The sequence below is a fragment of the Cricetulus griseus genome, chromosome X (assembly GCF_003668045.3).
Source record: "Cricetulus griseus strain 17A/GY chromosome X, alternate assembly CriGri-PICRH-1.0, whole genome shotgun sequence".
NCBI lineage: Eukaryota > Metazoa > Chordata > Mammalia > Rodentia > Cricetidae > Cricetulus > Cricetulus griseus.
In genome coordinates, this window is record NC_048604.1 from 122,798,517 (window position 1) to 122,818,659 (window position 20,143).

At 41.5% G+C, this 20,143-nt stretch overlaps 1 pseudogene; it reads left to right on the forward strand.

Moving 5' to 3' along the window:
* Nucleotides 1-5,794: 5,794 nt before the first annotated feature.
* LOC100758261 lies at nt 5,795-6,215 on the forward strand (annotated as a pseudogene).
* Nucleotides 6,216-20,143: the final 13,928 nt, after the last annotated feature.

Sequence of the window (20,143 nt, forward strand, 5' to 3'; positions counted from 1 at the left end):
ATCCTGAGTGAGGTAACCCAGTCACAAAAAGACAAACATGTTATGTACTCACTCATATATGAATTTTAGACATAGAGCAATGGATTACCAGCCTATAATCTTCTTCACCAAAGAAACTAGGAAACATGAAGGACTCTAAGGGATTAATGGTCCCCAGGAATGGAAGGGGCATGAACTCCTGAGCTAATTGGGAGCATGAGGGTATGGGGGAGGGAGCTGCTACAATAAGAGTAAGAGATGAGGAGGAGAGGAGAGGAAACAGAGGAGCAGAAATATTGAATTGGGGGAAGAATAGAGGAGAGAGAGCAGGATGGGAGATACCATATCAGAGGGAGCCACTATAGGTCCGAGAAGAGATCTGGATCCAGGGAGAACTCCAGAGACCTACAAGGATGACACGATCTGACAATCCAGGCAATGGTGGAGAGGATAATCTAAAAGCCCTTCCCATAAAATGAGATTGATGACTTCTCTTTATGCCATCCTAGAGCCCTCACCCAGTGGCTGATGAAAGCAGAGACAGACAGCCACAGATATACACTGAGCTGAAATCGGGAATTTAGTTGAAGAGAGGGAGGAATGAAGAGTGAAGGGGTCTGTACCAGATTGGCGAAACCCACAGGAACAATTGGCCTGAACAAGGGAGAACACATCGACCCCAGATGCTGTCAGGGAGGCCAGTACAAGACTGATCCAGACCCCTGAACATGGATGTCAATAAGGAGGCCTCTGCAATCCAGGGAGCCTCTGGTGGTGGATTAGTATTTTTCCCTGGTGCAAGAAGGGACTTTGAGAGCCCATCTCACCGGTGGGATGAACGGTTACACTCTGGTCTTGAACACATGGGGAAGGGCCCAGGACCAGCACAGGAAGATTTGGTGGACTTTGTAGAGCCCCGGTTGAGGGCCCTACTCTGCCTGGGGAGTGGTGGGTGGATGGGATGGGGGGTAAGCTGGGGGTGGATGAGGAGGGATGGGGGTGAGGGGAGGGAGAGGGAGAAGGGACTTACATGTGAAACAAGCTTGTTCCCTAACTAGAACTAATAATAAAAAAAACAACTTAAGGAGGAAAGGGTTTATTTCAGTTTATATTTCCACATAACAGACCAGTATTGAGGGAAGTCAGATAAAGAACTCAAGGCAGGAAACATGGAAGAATGCTACTTGTTGGCTTGCTATCTGGATTGCTAACTGGCTCATACTTAGCTAGCTACCTTGTACAACCCAGAACTACCTGCCTAGGGATGGCACTGCCCACAGTAGGCTATGCCCTCCTATGTATGTTAATTAAGAATCAAGATAATCTCCTCCAGACACACCCATATAGGCCAACACATCCTCAATTGATGCTACTTTTCAGATGACTATAGGCTTTGTCAAGTTGACAAAGCTAATCAAAACACTTAGGAAGTCTAATTTTCTTTATTTTTTTAAAAAAAATTACTATTATGGAGGGGTGCACAAGTGACATGATATACATGTGGAAGTCAGAAGACAACTTACAAGAGTCAATTCTCTTTTTCCATTATGTGGATTCTAAGGGCTGAAGTCAGGTCATTAGGCTTGATAGCAAAAGCGTTTACCCACTGAACCACCTCATCATTTTGAAGTCTAAATATCTGATCATGGTGACCAAATTCTTAAAGAGCTTCTCCCTCTTATATCCCCAATATTATTTTCCCCCATTTCCTGACTCTAAACTAAGTTACTGAGTTACTTTTTTTTATTCAACAATGTATCAGTACACATTTTTTTGGCATTACTTGAATTAACTAAACTTATCTTTTTCATTTTCTTTTTTGGGAATTTTTATTTTTTTACATTAATCAGTTTATTATAAGCCTGGCAGAACAGAGAGAGTAAGAGAGAAGAGAAACGGTGTTAATGACTGACCACCATGGCTGGTTGAAAGAGAGGAGAGAGAGGCAGAGAGAGAGAAGAGAGCTGGAATATTTATTTTTTATTTACTTATTTATTATGTGCATTGGTGCTTTAGCTGCATGTATGTCTGTGTGAGGGTGCAAGATCTCCTCCAACTGGAGTTACAGACAGTTGTGAGTTGCCATGTGTGTCCTAGGGATTGAATCCAGGTCTTTCTTCTAGAGGAGCAGCCAGTGCTCTTAACCACTGAGCAATCTCTCTGGCCCTAAACTTGTCTTTATCATTCTTTGACAATTTCATATATAGTATAGTGAATTTTAGTCATTATTATCTCCTTATTACCCTCTCTTTTCCTTCCCCTCCCACTAAAACCCTTCTTCCCAACAAGCCCTTAACCTGCTTGCATGTCTTTCTCTGTACATGTATATGTGTATGGGGGAGCTAAATTTAATTAGGTCTCCTTGCGTGGATATGGGTGGGAGTTTATTTATTGTAGCAAGGGAAACATAACAGTGACTACACCACCGAGGACTGACTCCCCTTCCTCCAGCAACCTGCCATTAGCTCCTCGGGAAGGAATAGCACCTCATGAGGCCCTACCCAATCCATGATAGAATGTGGGTATAGGACCAGTCTTAAGCTTGTAACCAAAGCTGTTGTTAGTTCATTAGTGTTGACAGCCATGTCATATCCAAAAGATATAACACTCTGTCCCCTGGCTCTTGCATGCTTTCTGCCCGTTCTTCCATGATGTTTCTTTGGACAAAGTAATAAAAATATCTCATTTAGGGCTGAGCATTCAATAGTTACATATTCTTAGTCTCAACACCCTGACTAAATGTTATCATTAGTAAAAGATGCTATAATTTCTGCTGGACCTATTTTGGCTAATTGACGAAGTATCGATTTTCCTTTTAGAATTAACTCATAGATCTTTTCCACCTAAGTATTTATTTTTTAACTCGGTTTGTGTGGTAAAAAAGATCTAAGATATCTTCCCTCTGCATTAAGATTCCTATAGGAAATGCTTAAATGATAATATGACTAGAACGGAGTTAAGCTTTGGATCCTCATGATCCACTGTAATTCGTCTTCCACCAAAGCCAAGCCTTTCTCAGATTCAGTTGTTAATTCACTGGGACTATTTAAGGTCTTGCCACCATCTAAGGTTTTGTTTAAATGAATCAGTTGATCAGGTTTGATCCCAATAAAGTGCTATAGATGGGAAATGTCTCCTAGTAGTCATTGAAAATCATTAAGAATCTGTAATGTATCTCTTCTAATTTGTACCTTTTGGGGTCTAACTTTATGTAAACCTATTTTATAGAGTCTCCACTTTGTATTTTTCCAGGAGAAATTTGTAATCCCCAATAAGGCAAACGTTTTTTTTACTTTTTCAAACATTCTTTCTCAATTGTCTACATTTGAATCAAATAATAAAATGTCATCCATGTAATGGTAAACTATAGATTAAGGAAGTTGTAGGCAATAGAGAAAACAAATGAATTCCAGACTGTAGAGAGTCTCTTGGTTGTATTATCTTATTAACAGCTCTTAAATCTCTTGTCGTTCTCCATTTCCTGATTTTTAAATAACAAACATAGGAGAATTCCAAGGGTTGGTTGATTCTTCAATATGCTGAGCATTTAGTTGCTGCTGTACTAGCTCTTACAAAGCCTGCAGTTTCTCTGTTGTTAAAAGACATTGATTGTGCAACACATACAGGTTTGTTTGTCAGCCATTTTAAAGGTAGGGCTGTTGGTGTCTTTGGAAAATTCACAGCTGTATTGTCCTGTTCTTGTACTACCTGAATGGTTGGTGATTGTTCTTTATAATACCTTCCTATAATTTTTCCAGAACCATAAAAAACCACTCTCACTAGCTATGAATCTCTTCATTAACTGCCACTCTTGGCACAAAGAAGTTTCTCTGATGAAGGTTCAAGGCAGCATTAATCTATGGGCAGAACATAAGTATTTAGAAGACAGTTGAACAACATGCCAAAAACAACAGTAATATCTTCTCTAGGGCCTATGAGACCTCCAACCACAAGCTCTTAACAAGGTAGGTTTACAGGACCAGGCATAGGGCCAATTTATTTACAAATTATTTATAGTCACAAAGAAAACTCTGTGTGTGTGTGTGTGTGTGTGTGTGTGTGTGTGTGTGTGTGTGTGTGCACATTCCACTTTCTATGACTTCTTTTGTGTGTTTTTAATTATGAGACATTTCAAACATAAAGGTATAGATAACAGCATGTGTCTCATATACCTGCCTACTTCATCTGGCATCTTGTCATATTTGGCTCAATTGTTTCCAGCACTCAGGAGGTAGAAGTGGGGAACATAAGGCCAGCCTCAGCTACATGAGACGCTGCTTCAAAACCCAAAGGAAATAAAGGGGAAAAGGAAGGCAAAATGGGAAGATGGGAGGAAAATAAAGAGAGACAGGGAATTTTGAAAAAAAACAACATGAAAATAGATAATAGTAAAATTCATTTCTATTACCCAGACTCAATAATTACCAACATTTCCCCAATATTGCTGTTCCAGATCTTTTAGGGAAAACATAGCAGGTGCAGATGAACCTAAGAAATTCATTGGGTATGAATTTTAATTTTTTCTGGATCTATTAAAGTGATACATATTTTTCTCTTTAATGTGCTATTGTAAAGTATTATATTAATAGATTTTCTGATGTACTACTTACATTCCATGGCAAATCTTACTTGGCCACAAACTATTATTGTTTTTATATGCATTGTACATTTTAGTTTCTAGCATTTTATTGAAAAATTTTGTATTATTGTTCATAAATGGAACTGACTCACAATCTACTTTTCTCATATTATCCTTGCCCTGCTTTGCATTTATCTGAACTCATGTAATGAGCTGGGTATTGAAATGAATACATATTCTGTATTTCTTAGACACAAAGTTTTACATTAAGTATTTGATTGAGTTGATCAGTTAAATTTTCATAAAACTTCTAAATTTCCAGGGGTCATACATGCCTTTAATATCAGCACTCGTGAAGCAGATCTCTATGAGTACAAGCCTACCCTGGTCTACATAGCAAGTTACAAGCCACTCGGGGCTGCAGAGTGAGACCCTGTTTCAAAATAACAACAACCACAACAAAACCAACTTCCAAATGAGGTGTTCAACCTCTATAGTTTATGCTTTTATTTTTATTCTGCTATGGTTTGCATGTGCCCTCTTAGGAATGCATGAGTCATCAAAAACAAAATCCAAATGTGTCAAAGAGTTAAATGTAAGACCTGAAATTGCGAGAAGAAAACATATGTGATATAGGTTTAGGAAAACATACTGAGCACTAGGCATTCATGAGTTTATTTCCCCCTCTGCTCTTGCCTATGGAATGATTAGTTGCTTCAAGTCCCTGCCTATACTTCTCTGAAATGACAGCCTGTAGCCTGTTGCTGTACTTTTCTTCCCTAAAGTGCTTTTTCTCCAGATATTTTCTCACCATACCAGCAATGGAAACTAAGACACCCCCTAGATGAGGAGATGCCATCTCAGCTACTGATAACTGTCACCTTTTTCTAGTAGACTTCACTTAGTTCCTTTTAACCTGCAGAGGCGCTGTCAGTTTCCAGACCCAGAGCCTCCCCAGTCAGCCTTTGGGTCCTGCTCATTTCTGTCCAAGCTCTATGAAGACAGTTGTTTCTCCTGCTTTTAGAGCTCTTGTTTTTATATTACATTTATAGATGTTAAGAACCTGAGAGCTTTTCCTAGAAGCCACGGAAATGGCTGAAGTTGAGAAGAAGAAGAAGAAGAAGAAGAAGAAGAAGAAGAAGAAGAAGAAGAAGAAGAAGAAGAAGAAGAAGAAGAAGAAGAAGCAAGCAGCAGCAGCAGCAGCAGCAGCAGCAGCAGCAGCAGCAGCAGCAGCAGCAGCAGCAGCGGACCCTCCGCAAGTTCACCTACTGTGGCATGGACCTGGACCAGCTGCTGGACATGTCCTATGAGCAGCTGATGCAGCTGTACAGAGCCCGGCAGAGGCGACGGCTGAACCTCAGCCTGTGGCAGAAGCCAGCACTCGTTACTCAAGCGCCTGAGAAAGGCCAAGAAGGAGGCGCTGCCCATGGAGAAGCCCGAGGTGGTGAAGACCCACCTGAGGGACATGATCATCCTGCCTGAGATGGTGGGGAGCATGGTGGGTGTGTACAACGGCAAGACCTTCAACCAGGTGGAGATCAAACCAGAGATGATCGGCCACTACCTGGGCGAGTTCTCCATTACCTACAAGCCGGTGAAGCATAGCCAGCCTGGCATTGGTGCCACCCACTCCTCCCGGTTCATCCTCCTCAAGTAACTGTGGCCAATAAAGACTGGCGTATAGTCCCTGAAAAAAGAAAAAAAAAAAAGAACCCGAGACCTAGAACAAAATCCCAGCAAATAAGAGGTTCAGATGCAAGGACAGCTACAGCGACAGCTCCACCCCAGGACACCTGCCCTGGGCTGGCAGAAATCAGCCATGAGCCTGCCCAGTATTTTGGGCAACACATGGTCAGGCACCGTTCTGATGGATGAGTATGTAGTGGGAAAATGGGAGAAAGAGAAAGGCAGAACTGTTCATGTGCTTGGGAGAGAGTTGGATCTGGGGAGGCAAGGGCAGTGAGGGACCGACTGACATGGGTGGCCTTCTTGCCACCAGGGCCCATGGTGATGTCTGCCACAGGGCTGCTACCAGGGGCCATGTCTGGGTCCATAGCCCTGACTCTGATGTGGTAGTCTGTGTTGATGTCTGTGGCTCCTGTGGGTGCCTGGAAGTCTGGGCTGCCACCTGTGAGCATGCTCGTGTCCAGAGGATGTGCCCCCATGGGAGCATGCCAATCTTGAGACCTATGCTGCCACCTGGGTCCATGGTGATGCCTGGGTCAGACTGCTGCTGAGGGCTATGTCTGTGGGTGGCCTGTGTTCTCACACAGCTATGGTGATGTCCAGACCTGAACTGTGACTGGGGCCCATGTCTGGGTCTGTGGCCCTACCACAGCCAGGGTCTGTGTTGATGTCCATGACTCCTGTTACCGCAGAAGGAAAGTGGATGTCCAGGGTCTGAGCTGCCACCTGGGAACATATTGGCATTGGAGTGTCATGGTGCCACTGGGGTCATTTCAATCTGGGTGACCTGCAGTGCCAGATAGGGCCATAATGATATCTGGGCATGGGCTGCTGCTGGGCACCATGTTTAGGTCCATGGTCCAATTGCAGACTGGGTCTTTGTTGATGTCTATTGCCTATATTGCCATCAAGAGCCACAAGGACATCTGGGATCTGGGCTGCCACCTAGGGCGACATTAGTGTCCAATTGCCATGCTTCTGGGGCCACACAGATCTGGGTGGGTTGCGCTGCTACCCAAGGCCATGGTGTCGTCTCAGTGTGTATGGACTGCTGCCAAGGGCCATACCTGGGTCTGTGGCACCGCTACAGCCTGGATCTGTCTGTGTTCATGCCCATGGTGCCTATTACCACAAAAGTCAGTGAGGATATAGCTGCATAGAGTTGGCCCTGCCCCTCACCATCTATGGCACTCAGGAGAGCCAGCCTTGCACCTCACCTGAACAGCACAGAAGAGCTGACCCGGTTGGCAGGGGTGTGGGTGAGCCAGTCCTGAAGGTATGAGAGTGGGAGAGCTAGCCTCATTGTCACACTGGGTGAGGGAGGAGGTAACATGTCCTCGCCCCTCCACTTACTACAGGCAGGGTCATGAGAATGGGAGAGCTGACCCTGCCCCTCACCTGCTGCAGCATTTGGGAAGAGTGGGCCTTGCACCTTGCCTGGGCAGCACACTAGAGCTGACCCTGTTGGCGTTGACACAGGTGAGGTGGCCCTGAGGGCGTGAGAGCAGGAGAACTGACCCTGCCCTCCCACCACCCCGCCTGCCATGTGGTGGTGGGAGGGAAACATGCCCTCCCCCACATTGGCCCTGCAGCAGGCAGTTAATTTTTCAGGCTGAAATTTTACTTGGGTGGGGCTAGAGAGATGGCTCAGCGGTTAAGAACACTGACTGTTCTTCCAAAGGTCCTGAATTCAATTCCCAGTAACCATATGGTGGCTGACAACCACCTTGAATGAGATCCGGTGCCCTCTGCTGGCATGCAGGCAGAAGACTGTATAGACTGTATAAGTAATAAATAAAAATAAAATCTTTTAAAAAAAAAAAGAAATTTTACTGGGGTGAAAAGTAAAATTTGAATATGTGTATCATAACCTATGTTGAAATATACATATGCATTGTGGAATGTCTTATTTGAGCTAATGGATGTGTGTTGAGAACAGTTAATATCTATTTTCTTAGTAATTATCAAAAGAAAGTATTGTTATTACTTTAAAAAAAAAGAGTAAATACCCACACATGCCTGTAACCGCAGAACTGTGGAGGGTGGAGAGAGGAGAGTCATTGTGGTTTTCAGGCCACCAGCCTTACCCCAGGTTCAACAAAAGAATAAGACATGAAGTGACAGACAGGCCACCTGCAGTTCCCCTCTATTCTCTGAAACACACACAGACACATGAGTCTGGAGGGAAACACACACAGGAATCAAGCTTGATGACTTTTCACATTTCCTTTGTCTGAAGTACATTTTCAGCATTAGTCTTACTCTAAGTATCTGAAATTGCATTCAAGAACTAGGGGTATAGCCCAGAGATAGAGTATTCGCTTAGCATTTGTGAAACCCCAAAACCTCAAAAGAGAGAGAAAAAATGTTTCTAAGTCACCCATGTTTAAATGACCTCTTTAGAGACAAATTACATCCATAATAGGCATGTTTCTATTTTGCTTTTCTATATATTGCAATTATTTATCTCAACCTATATCCCCCTTCAGGGCCTCAACCATGTTTCAAAGTTATCTTTGCACCCTCCAGAACCTAAAAACATTGCCAAGCATACAACATAGGTACTCAGAAAGGTTGCTTTCATTAAGCCAAGTGCACTGGAACAAAAAGGCTCGAACAAATTCAAGAGGAGTGTATTTCAAACACTACGATCCAACCTCTCAAAGCTCTCACGATCCTTTCCTATTGTGTGAATTGGAACTTAAGTTAAAAGGAAACAGGGAGGACAAACTCCAGAATCACTTCACAGATAAGTCGGTGATACTGGGTGACATTTGCTCATGGTGGTGGGTAGGTGTGCAAAGATGAGGGAAACCTCAGAACTGATCCCAAGTGGCTAACTCAGATAGTGCTAACCAACACAATAAGCACTGAGGTGAGAATAGATCTGGTCTTAGAATAGAAGTCTAAGTCATGTTGAGCTTGAAATTTTACATACTTCACACCTATACCTCAGTTGACATGTGGATGTCGTATTTACAACTTTTGAGAAAGATCTCTGATCACAAAATTTCATCTGGGCTTTAAAAGGTATAATATTTTGATAAAGTCATTGTAAGTTATCCACAACAATTTAGGAAATGTGATAAATATAAACATCTTGTGCAAAATTGCCATTCTCCCAGAGTTTGCATAATTTCTCTTGATGAGGCATGTAACTGTTGCAGCATTTGCTTAATTGATAATTTGTGCATAATTTTCTAAACTTTGGAACATAATTATCATCACTTGTGTTGGAGTTAACACTGAAAATGAAACACATTGGTGAAATGCTGTAGACACCAATGACGCTTTAAAGACAGCAAACAAGGAAGAAGAAGAAGAAAGAAAAAAAATGCGATTGCTTTAAGAACAGCAGGCTTCTGTCAAATGCCACATGATTTAACAACTCAGGGTGAGATAAATTTGGACATAATATGAGCATTACTCTAAAGCGAAATTGAGTAGGTTTTTTATTAAGGAAACCAAGATCAAAAGATTTTAGTTTGAATTGCAACTTTCCATTATATATTTGAATATAAACAAGCCATTTAAAATCGCTGTGCTTTAGTCTCCTTATCATAATTTCAAATGGATCTTCAGTGAAGATCCTTCCCATTCCTCCAGTTTGCTATCCAAATATCTGGTCTGCATGGTATTCTCTTGGATTTTTAATGTCTTGTTCATTAATACCCAGCACAATTGTCCCATTGTTCCATTGGAAGAATTGGATTAGGTCTTTCTTATAAAGAAGTTAAAAGAGTTTTAAGAAGTTAAAAATGCTTTATAAATATACAACATAATAAAATATTTTATATTTTTCTTTTTGTGGTGTGTGTGTGTGTGTGCGCGTGTGTGTGTGTGTGTGTGTGTGTGTGTGTGTGTGTGTGTGTGTGTGTGTGTGTGTGTGTGTGATAGGCATGCTTGTGTGCTGGTCTGTGCTGTGTAGCAGTTTCCTCCAAGACTGAAACATTCCACCTCCCAAGGACTCCTTAAGGCAGAAGATAAACAACTCAAAATAGCTTCCTTCAGGAAGTCCCTTAAACTTCCCAGGTTCAGTGGGCTCGTTGCTTCCATAGTACACAATAAAGACTTCTGGGGTTCACTGTCAGACAAGCTGAGCTACAAAGATGACTCTGAGACCAGACCAGGGGCTGGAAGAAGCAGAAACAAACAGCCAAGCTTCCTGGCAGAGGTTCAGACCAACTAAAGTCACTTGGAAAAGATACTCTCCAGCCTGTTGGGCTGTCTGCAGGCTGTGCAGTGTGCTCCAGGCTCCCAGCTTCTGTAAGCTATCACTCATGCTGGGGTGGACTTTGGTGATACAACTGTCTTTGAGTCATTTCTGCTCCTGTAACTAACCCCTCATTCATACTCCTTTAAGTAACCCCAATAAAACTGATTGTTTCATCGACTTGGACATTGGTAGTAACTATCCATAATTTGATCTGTTCTGGTATCTCTGTCTGGGATGAGTAGGGGTGTGTGTGTGTGTGTGTGTGTGTGTGTGTGTGTGTGTGTGTGTGTGTGTGGTATCTCTGTCTGGGATGAGTAGGGGTGTGGTGTGTGTGTGTGTGTGTGTGTGTGTGTGTGTGTGTGTGTGTGTTGCATCTCCCCAGGAAAAGTCTTGTCACATAACAGAATGTTCACACATGTTTGTGTGCATGTGAAGGCATGAGGCAAATGTCAAAAATCTTTCTCAACTGCTCTTCCTGTGTTACTCTTACTCTTTTTTTCCCTTTTTCAGACAGGGGACTCACTATGCAGCCTGGAACTCACCCTGTAGACCAATCTGGCCTTGAATTCACAGATATCTACCTGCCTCTTTCTCTCAAGTGCTGCACTTAAAGGCATGTACCACCATGCTCTGCTCTTTCTTTTTTTAAAGCAGGATCTCTCAAGGGATCACTTGTGCATCTATTCTTGTTAGCCAGCTTGCTCTGGGAATCTTGTCTCATCCTTGTTTATGAGGCTAGAATTGCAAGTGAACCACAAAGCCTACTCAGCGTTTATGGGAGTTCTAGGGGTCTGAACTCCAGTTTTCCTTCTCTTCTGGAAAACAATTTAACCATTGAGCAACCTCCCCAGCCTCTGTGTGTGTGTGTGTGTGTGTGTGTGTGTGTGTGTGTGTGTGTGTGTATTCATAAGAAAATATTTTCCAGAGATGTGGTACCAAAATGTCACAGAGAAACAATGCTATACTGGGTAGTTACTATTGTTGCATTCCATTATCAAGCAAAACTTAAAGACATGATAGCATTTTAATACGTTGCATGGCTTGTGTCAAGCAGGAATTCAAAGAGGGTTCAGTTGGGAAGTTCCAATTCAAAGAATCTCATTGGGTTGCAGTTGAACACTGAAAGGTGCTAGAAGGGTAGGGACCACACACACAATGATGATAATGATGATGACATTTTTTTGTGGGGGGGGTTTCGAGACAGGGTTTCTCTGTGGCTTTGGAGGCTGTCCTGGAACTAGCTCTTGTAGACAAGGCTGGTCTCAAACTCACAAAGATCCACCTGCCTCTGCCTTCCGAGTGCTGAGATTAAAGGTGTGTGCCACCAACATCCGGCAATGATGACAAAAATTTAAAGAAAATATAAAATCATTAAATACAGTAATTTGATTACATTACCTAGAAAAATACCTTACGCTATATATTTGATTTTCTCCTCCCAAGTTTTTCAACTTCCATAGTGGAAAGACAGTTTTTTGGTGTATACAAATGAAAATAAAGCAAAAATATTATAAGCAGGCTGTTAGTATAACAAATCATTAAGATATTTACTTGTTTGGAGCTAAGTCTTTGTAACTTTTTATACTTCAAATAAGATGCTGAATTTTGACTGGTAATATTTGATCTGTATTTATCATAATATCCACAACTGGAAAAGTAGACTTGGTTAATCTAGCTGGATAGTGCATGCCTGTAATTCCAGCACTTGGGAGGCAGAGGCAGGAAGATCAGGAGGTTAAGCCCAGCCTCAGCTATATAGTGAGCTCTAAAGCTAGCCAGGGCTATATAAGACTCCATTACAAAACCAGGGAGGACAAGGGAAGCACACACCTAGACTCACATGTCTTAATTTGTAAGAAAATGTCCTTAAATTTTTCTACTGATTGCATTAAATATCATCTTCAAGATTGATTTTTGAATCTCCTGGAGCAGAAGTTACTGGCAGTTGGGAGCCACCCAATGTGGGTGTTAGGAATGAAACTTGGGCACTATGCAAGAACAGTACTTGTTTTTAACTGCTGAGCCATCTCTCCGGTCCTGAATATTAATTTTGGGTTTTCTTTTTGAGATAGGGTGTCATGTATACCAGGCTGACCTTGAACTCCTTAGTCTCCTGGCTCAGCCTCCCATGTGCTAGGATTATAGGCATGTACCACACCACACTTAGCTTCCTTTCAGTATCTTACAGTTTCGTTTTTATGTTATATTTGTTTCTTTAAAGTATGTGTGAAAAATAACCAAAGGGCATACTGGTTATGGCTATGCACAAAAAGAATCTGTCTTAAATGAATTGATTTATTATTGAGGTCAAATATAAATGTTAAAAAATGTAACCATATTTCATTGCACAACTTGGTGGCATTAAGTAATTCACACTAATATATAACCACACCATTATCCATTGTCAAAAATTACTTATCATCTCATTTTGTATCTCTGTCACCACTGAACACTAGCCCCCTTTCTTCCAGCTCAGTAACTACTAACCACTAAACTGTGCCTATGAATTTCCCTGATCTTGGTTCCACATACAAATGAAACCATGTATCTGACCTATTTCATTTACCGTAATATTAGCAAGATCTATCCATATTGTAGTATGCATTGGAATTTTGCTTTTAGGGATGAAAAATATTCATTTGTTGTACCATATACATTCATGTGTTGATGGATATTTGGGTTGTTCATATCTCTTGACTATTGCAAAATAATGCTGCTATGGTAATTGGGATGGAAGTTATCTACTTGAATCTTTGCTTTCTAATTTTTGGGTGTCTACCCAGATGAGGAATTATTGAATCTGATAGTTATTCTTTTGGTGGGGTAGGGGAATCCATCAGATTGTTCTTGGGTGTTTTAAACGTTTACATGTATTCTCATCAGGATTTTGATTGAAAATGCAATCATTTTGGAAATAAATCTAGTGGTAACTGCTAAGGCAATTTACTTGATGATGCACATAATGAAATTTTACCCAGATAAGAACTCAATTTTTTTCTTTGCTTAGCTATAAAACTACATTACACTTCCTCCTCCCAAGACTCAGAGACTATCAAGGAGAAAGGAACAGATTGATTGTAACAGCCATACATCAGGGAGGACCAAAGAAAACATGTCTTCTGGACAAGACAAGACTGTCTTACTCATGAAGTAGCTGTGGTTGCCTACACAAGATCTGCACAAACTCAAGTCAGTGGACATTCCAGTATGGAAGGAGGAAGGACTCACCAGCCCCCACCTCTAACTGAGGAGCTATTGACAGTTGATAGCTTCTGTGGAGGAGGAGTCAGTTTTCTTGAAAGGAGTGGCCCCTAGTAGATCAGGCACACTTCAGTGGATGACCCCCATTCCCATGAAAATTTTTGTTGCACCAAAGGGAGTTAGTGAGTTATTTAAAAAAAAAAACAGAACTTGAAGCTGGGGGAGTGAAAGGCAGGTTCTGTGAGTTACAGAGAGGAGCTGAGGTGAATATGAGATTCTGAAAGAATTAAAGGTTTTCTTGATTAATTAAAAATGTTATAACTTCAAAAATCACAAGTTACTGATGTGTATTTTATAGTTCCTATCTAAATTTTTATCTTAAAATAATTTATTTATGCCATTAAGTATAGAGATTTGCTATGGATTGAATGTTTGAGCCCCATGAGACTTCACATTAGAAATTCCACCCCCCCAAGATGATATAGGAAGAGGTAAAGTCCTTGGGGAAAGGTTACATAATGAGATCACACCTCATGAGTGAGGTTAGTGACCTTTGCCACTTCCACTAGGTGAGGAAGCTACAGTAATAAAATGGCCATTTATGAATCAGAAAGTGAGGTTCACCAGATTAATCAAATATGCTGCCACCTTGATCTTAGATATGCCAGCCTCCATTACTGTGAGAAATAAGTGTCCATTGATTATATGTCTTTAAATTATATTATTTTCTGATAGCAGACCAAATAGGCTAAGGAAAGTTTTTGTATGATACTATTTATTACTCATAAATTTCAACACAGCAAGATATAGTTCTGTTCCAGAAAGTGGTATTTACACTACAAAATTTTTTATTTTTTGTTTTGTCTTTTTAATTTTAAAAGCACTCTTATTTACATACCAATCCCCCTTTCCCTCACCCTCCCATCCTCTCATACTCCCCACTGACTCCCCCAACCCACCCCCACCAACTCCCCAAGGATAGTGAGGCCCTTCACAGGGGACCATCAAAGACCCTCACATTTGGGGAAGGACTCAGGCCCTCATTCCTATATCTGGGCTGCAATAGTATCCCTCTATAGGAAATGGGCTCCCAAAGTCTATTTGTGCTCTAGGGTTGAAGATTGGCTCCAGTGTTAGAGGTCCCATAGACTGGCCTGGCCTCCTAGCTGGCATCCACATTCAGAGGGCTTGATTCAGTCCAATGCTGGTTCCCAGGCTTTTCTACTAGGGTCTCCGTGCTCTCACTAGGCCAGGTCAACTGTTTTTGCAGGTTTCTGCATCACCGTCTTGGCTTCTTTGTTCATCCCACCTCTCTCTCAACAACTGGATTCCAGGGGTATGGTTCAGTGCTCAGCTGTGGGTGCCTGTTTCTGCTTTGAACACCTACTGGATGAAGGCTCTAGGAATGGCAACCAAGTTAGTCATCAATCTCATTATAGTGGAAGGGCTTCAAAGGCAGCTTCTCTATCACTACTTGGATTCTTAGTTGGGGTCATCCCTTTGGATACCCTAACTATTCCCCTGTGCCAGACCTCTCTCCAAACCTATACTGGCTCCCTCTATCAAGGCATCTCCTTTCTTGCCCTCCTCTATTCCTCCCCTATCTCAGTCCTCCTGTTCTCTCCTGTTCTCCTTCCTCCTCCCCTACTACTCCTCTCCCCTTTCCACCTCCCTTCTGTCTCCTCCTGTGCTCCCAATTTGCTCAGGGGTTCTTGTCCCCCTCCCCTTCGTCGGGGGACCATGAGTTCTTATCGTAAGCTCCTCCATGTTTCCTAGTTTCTCTGGTGGTGTGGATTGTAGGCCGGTAGTCCTTTGCTCTATGTCTAATATCCATATGTAAGTGAGTGCATACCCTGCTTGTCTTTTTGTGCCGGGGTTACCTCACTCAGCATAGTTTCTTCCAGTTCTATCCATTTGCCTTCGAATTTCAAGATTCCATTGTTTTGTTTTGTTTTTTTCCCACTGAGTAGTACTCCATTGTGTAAATGTACCACATTTTCTCCTTCCATTCTTTGGTTGAGGGGCATCTAGGTTGCTTCCAGATTCTGGCTATTACAAACAATGCTGCTATGAGCATAGTTGAATAGATGTCTTTTTTGTATGAATGTGCACTCTTTGGGTATATGCCCAAGAAAGGAATTGCTGGATCTTGAGTTAGACTGATTCCCATTTTCCTGAGAAATTGCCATACTGATTTCCAAAGTGGCTGTACAAGTTGGCACTCCCACCAGCAGTGGAGGAGTGTCCCTCTTTCTCCACATCCTCTCCAACATAAACTGGTGTTTTTGATTTTAGCCATTCTGGCCATCCCAAGTTGCTTTTGACATGATGGGTTTTTGTTTCCTTGTTTGTTTGGTTTTTGTCTTTTCAAATAACATTTTAATTATTTAGTTTTATATACATGGGTGTTTTTACAGAATGTATGTCTGTGAACCATGTCCATGCAGTACCCACAGAGAACCAAAGAGGATGGAAACTCTCCTGGGGAATCTCAGAGGCTCTGGAAGAGCATCCATTTACTGCGGGACCATCTCTCCAGCCCCCAAATGGTAGTTTTATTAAATCTTTGAGAATTTCGTACAATGTATTTGGATCATGCTCATCTTCCCCAACTCCTTCATATTCACATTCTCTGTCCTCACCTCTCTACCCACCCAACTTTGAGTTTTCTTATTTTTTTGTTTTCTCCCATCAAGTATAGTTCGTGTTGCCCGACTACTCTTTCTAGTGGGGCCTGCCCTGGAGTGTGATCCACCTACCAGGGATCATGACGTTAAAGAAAACTGACTCTCCCTCTCCCAAAAACTTTCAAATGCCAGTAGCTGCTCAGATAATGATGTTGTTTGTCATAGCAATGAAAAGCAAACTAGAACAGTTCCTTTTTGAAGACAAACTTTTTCTAATTATGGCACTATCACAGTCAGGCACAGTGGCATGTCGAATGCCTATAATCCCAGGAGGCTGAGGCAAAAGGATAGCAAGTTTGCTACCAACCTGGACTACACAGTGAAATTATGTCTCAAAAAATGGGAAAGTAAAGGCTGGCAAGATGATTCTGCAGGTAAAGAAACTTGTCAATAAGTCTGATTAAGTCTGATGAGCCTTCATAGTGAAAGGAAATAACTTACTTCTTCTGAAAGTTCTTTGACCTCCACATGAGAACTGTGACACACACAAATAAACAAACAAGCAAATAGAACAATGTAATTCATTGAAAATCTGGGGCTTTGGCTGTTTTTCTGATTTTGTTTTGTTCTGTTTTTGAGACAGAATCTCCCTCTGAAGCCTTGACTTGCCTAAAACTTGCTATATAGTTCAGGGTGGCCTCAAACACTTAAAGATATGCTTGCCTCTACCTCCCAAATGCTAGGATGAAAGGCGAGGGCCATGTCTTAGTTAGGACTTCTATTGCTGTGGAGACACCATGACCACAGGAATTCTTATGAAGGAATATGTTTAATTGTGGCTGGCTTACAGGTTCACAGGTTTAGTCCATTATCATCATGGAGGGAAGCATGTTGACACACAGGCAGACATGGTGAAGGAGAGGTAGCTCAGAATTCTATATCTTGATCTACAGGCAACAAGAAGTAAACTGTCCCACACTGGGCATAGCTTGATCATGTATGATACCACAAAGCCTGCCCCCATAATGACACACTTCCACCAACAAGACTCCACGTTCTTCAACAAGGCCACACCTCCTAATAAGGCCATTTCCTATAGGCCAAGCATTCAAACACATTAGTCTGTGGGGGCCATACCTATTCAAGCTATGACAGGCCACAAAGTGTTATTGTTATTATTTAATGGGAATGCATCCCAGCATGGTGGCAGATGCTTACAATTCAAGCACTTGGGATGTAAAGGCAAAAAGATCAAGAATTCAAGGGGATAAAAAAATAAATAAAACATGTCCATCGTTTAAAAGAAAAAAAAAGAATTCAAGGGAAATCCTCAAATGAAAAGCTTTTATAATAGCAATGCTCAGAGATAACTAATATACATATTTTAGTATGTCCTTCATTGCTTTTGTCTATTCATGAATCTGCATATGGATTTTTTGATTTTATAAATTGAGATCCATTATCATTTTATTGTCTTTTTCTCAAAAAATACTATAAATTTTTCCTCATATGTATAAATATCCCTATAGGTTACCAATATAAGAACTGCATTGTATTTCCTTATGGAGTTCTGCAATACACTTAAAACAACCCTTATGGCCAGAGATGTTTTCTTAAATTTTTTATTTATAAATAACATTTACAACGATATATTGGTAGATAAATATGCACACATTTGTGACGATTTCCCTAGAATAAATAAGTAATTGCCAGGTTGCAGAGATGGCTCAGCAGTTAAAAGCACTTGTTATACTTGCAGACGACCTGGGTTCAATTCCCACCACACATATGGCAACCAACAACAATTTTTAACTCCAGTTCCAGGGGATCTGACATAGTCTTCTGACCTCCTCTGGCACCAGATATGCATATGGTACACAGACACATATGTGAGCAAAGCACTCATATGCATAAAATAAAATAAATAAATCTAAAAATATTTTTAAACCGCCAGGCGTTGGTGGTGCATGCTTTTAATCCCAGCACTCTGGAGGCAGAGGCAGGCAGATCTCTGTGAGTTTGAGGCCAGCCTGGTCTCCAGAGCGAGTGCCAGGATAAGCTCCAAAGCTACACAGAGAAACTCTGTCTCGAAAAACCAAATATATATCAGTAAATTACTAACATGAAAATTTCTAGTTCAAAGCACAGGTACATTTCCTCTCATATATTTTTATTATAAGATGTCCGAGCAATCTTAAAAATCTACTGGAGGTGATAATAAATACCTATATACTCAACATTTAGCCTATCACACCTTAATATTGTCTCATATTTGCTTTACATCCATATTCTCTTTTATAAATTAACTTTATTTAAGTTAAACACAACCTTATTATACATACCGATACCAGTTCCCTCTCCCTCCCATGCTCCCATTCTCCCCACGGTCTCCCCATTCCCATCCAATCCTCAGGGAGGGTGAGGCCTCTCATGGGGGATCATCAAAGTCTGTTACATCATTTGGGGCAGAACGTAGGACTTTCCCCATGTATCTAGGCTGAGGGAGTATCTCTCCATAGGAAATGGGCTCCCAAAGTCCATTCATGCACTAGGGACAAACACTGGTTCCACCCCCAGAGACCCCATAGACTGCACAGGCCTCCTAACAGACACCCACGTTCAGGGGGCCTGGTTCGGTCCTATGCTGGTTCCCCAGGTGTCAGACTGAGGTCCATCAACTTCCATTTGCTCAGGTCAGCTGTTTCTGTGAGTTTCCCCAACATGGTATTGACCCCTTGCTCATCACTTCTCCCTCTCTACAACTGGATTCCAAGAGTTCGGCTCAGTGCTTAGCTGTGAGTCTCTGCTTCTGCTTCCATCTTCTTTCTTTCTTATTTTATTAAGACATGGTATCACTATGTAGCTACAGCTGTCCTGGAACTCACTATGTAGACCACACTGGCTTCGAACTCACAAAGCCCTTCCTTCCAAGCATTGTGCCTCCACTATGACTGCCATACATCTATTTTCTTAACAAAACAAAACATGGATATTGAAATGCACTATCTACATTCTCAGAGCTTTTTCTTTCCCTGGAAAATCGTACCCTTCTTTTGTTATTTCTTATACACTTAAAAGTCTTAAACTTTTGTTATCTATAAAGAAAAATTATTCATTCATAGATACATATATATGTATAAACATGCATGAACAATATATATTGTGGTTTTGCTTGCTTTTAAATTTTATCTTGCAGCTGGGCGTTGGTGGTGCACACCTTTAATCCCAGCACTCAGAAGGCAGAGGCAGGTGGATCTCTGTGAGTTCGAGACCAGCCTGGTCTACAAGACCTAGTTCCAGGACAGCCTCCAAAGCCACAGAGAAACCCTGTCTCAAAAAAAGAAACCCCCCAAAAACTTTATTTTGCATACATTCTCCTGAAATATGCTTCTCTAATACAGCATTGTACTTTTGAAGCTTGTCCAGGCTTATACATGTATCTTCAGTTCATTTATTTTCGGAGCTGTTTGCATGGTATAACTAGATGGCCAAGCTACCAAATTTTAATTTTCTTCTCGGTAGACATCTATATTGTTTCTATATTTTTGCTATAATAAGTAACACTGCTTTAATTTTAATGCAAGGTCTCTCTATAAAGCCCTAGTTAGGGTGAAACTCACTATGCAGATCAGGCTGGCCTTCAACTCACAGAGATCTTCCTGCCTCTGTTTCCCAAATGCTAGTATTAAAGGTGTGGGCCACCACACCTGGGTTATAACAATTTTCAATGTCTTCTTGTATATGTGAACCATTGTTTCTACCTGAGGTAGAACTACTGGAGTACAGAACACATGTATTTTTAGCTTTCCTGGATACTGGCAAATTAATTTTATTTATAGTATCATTTTACCCCAC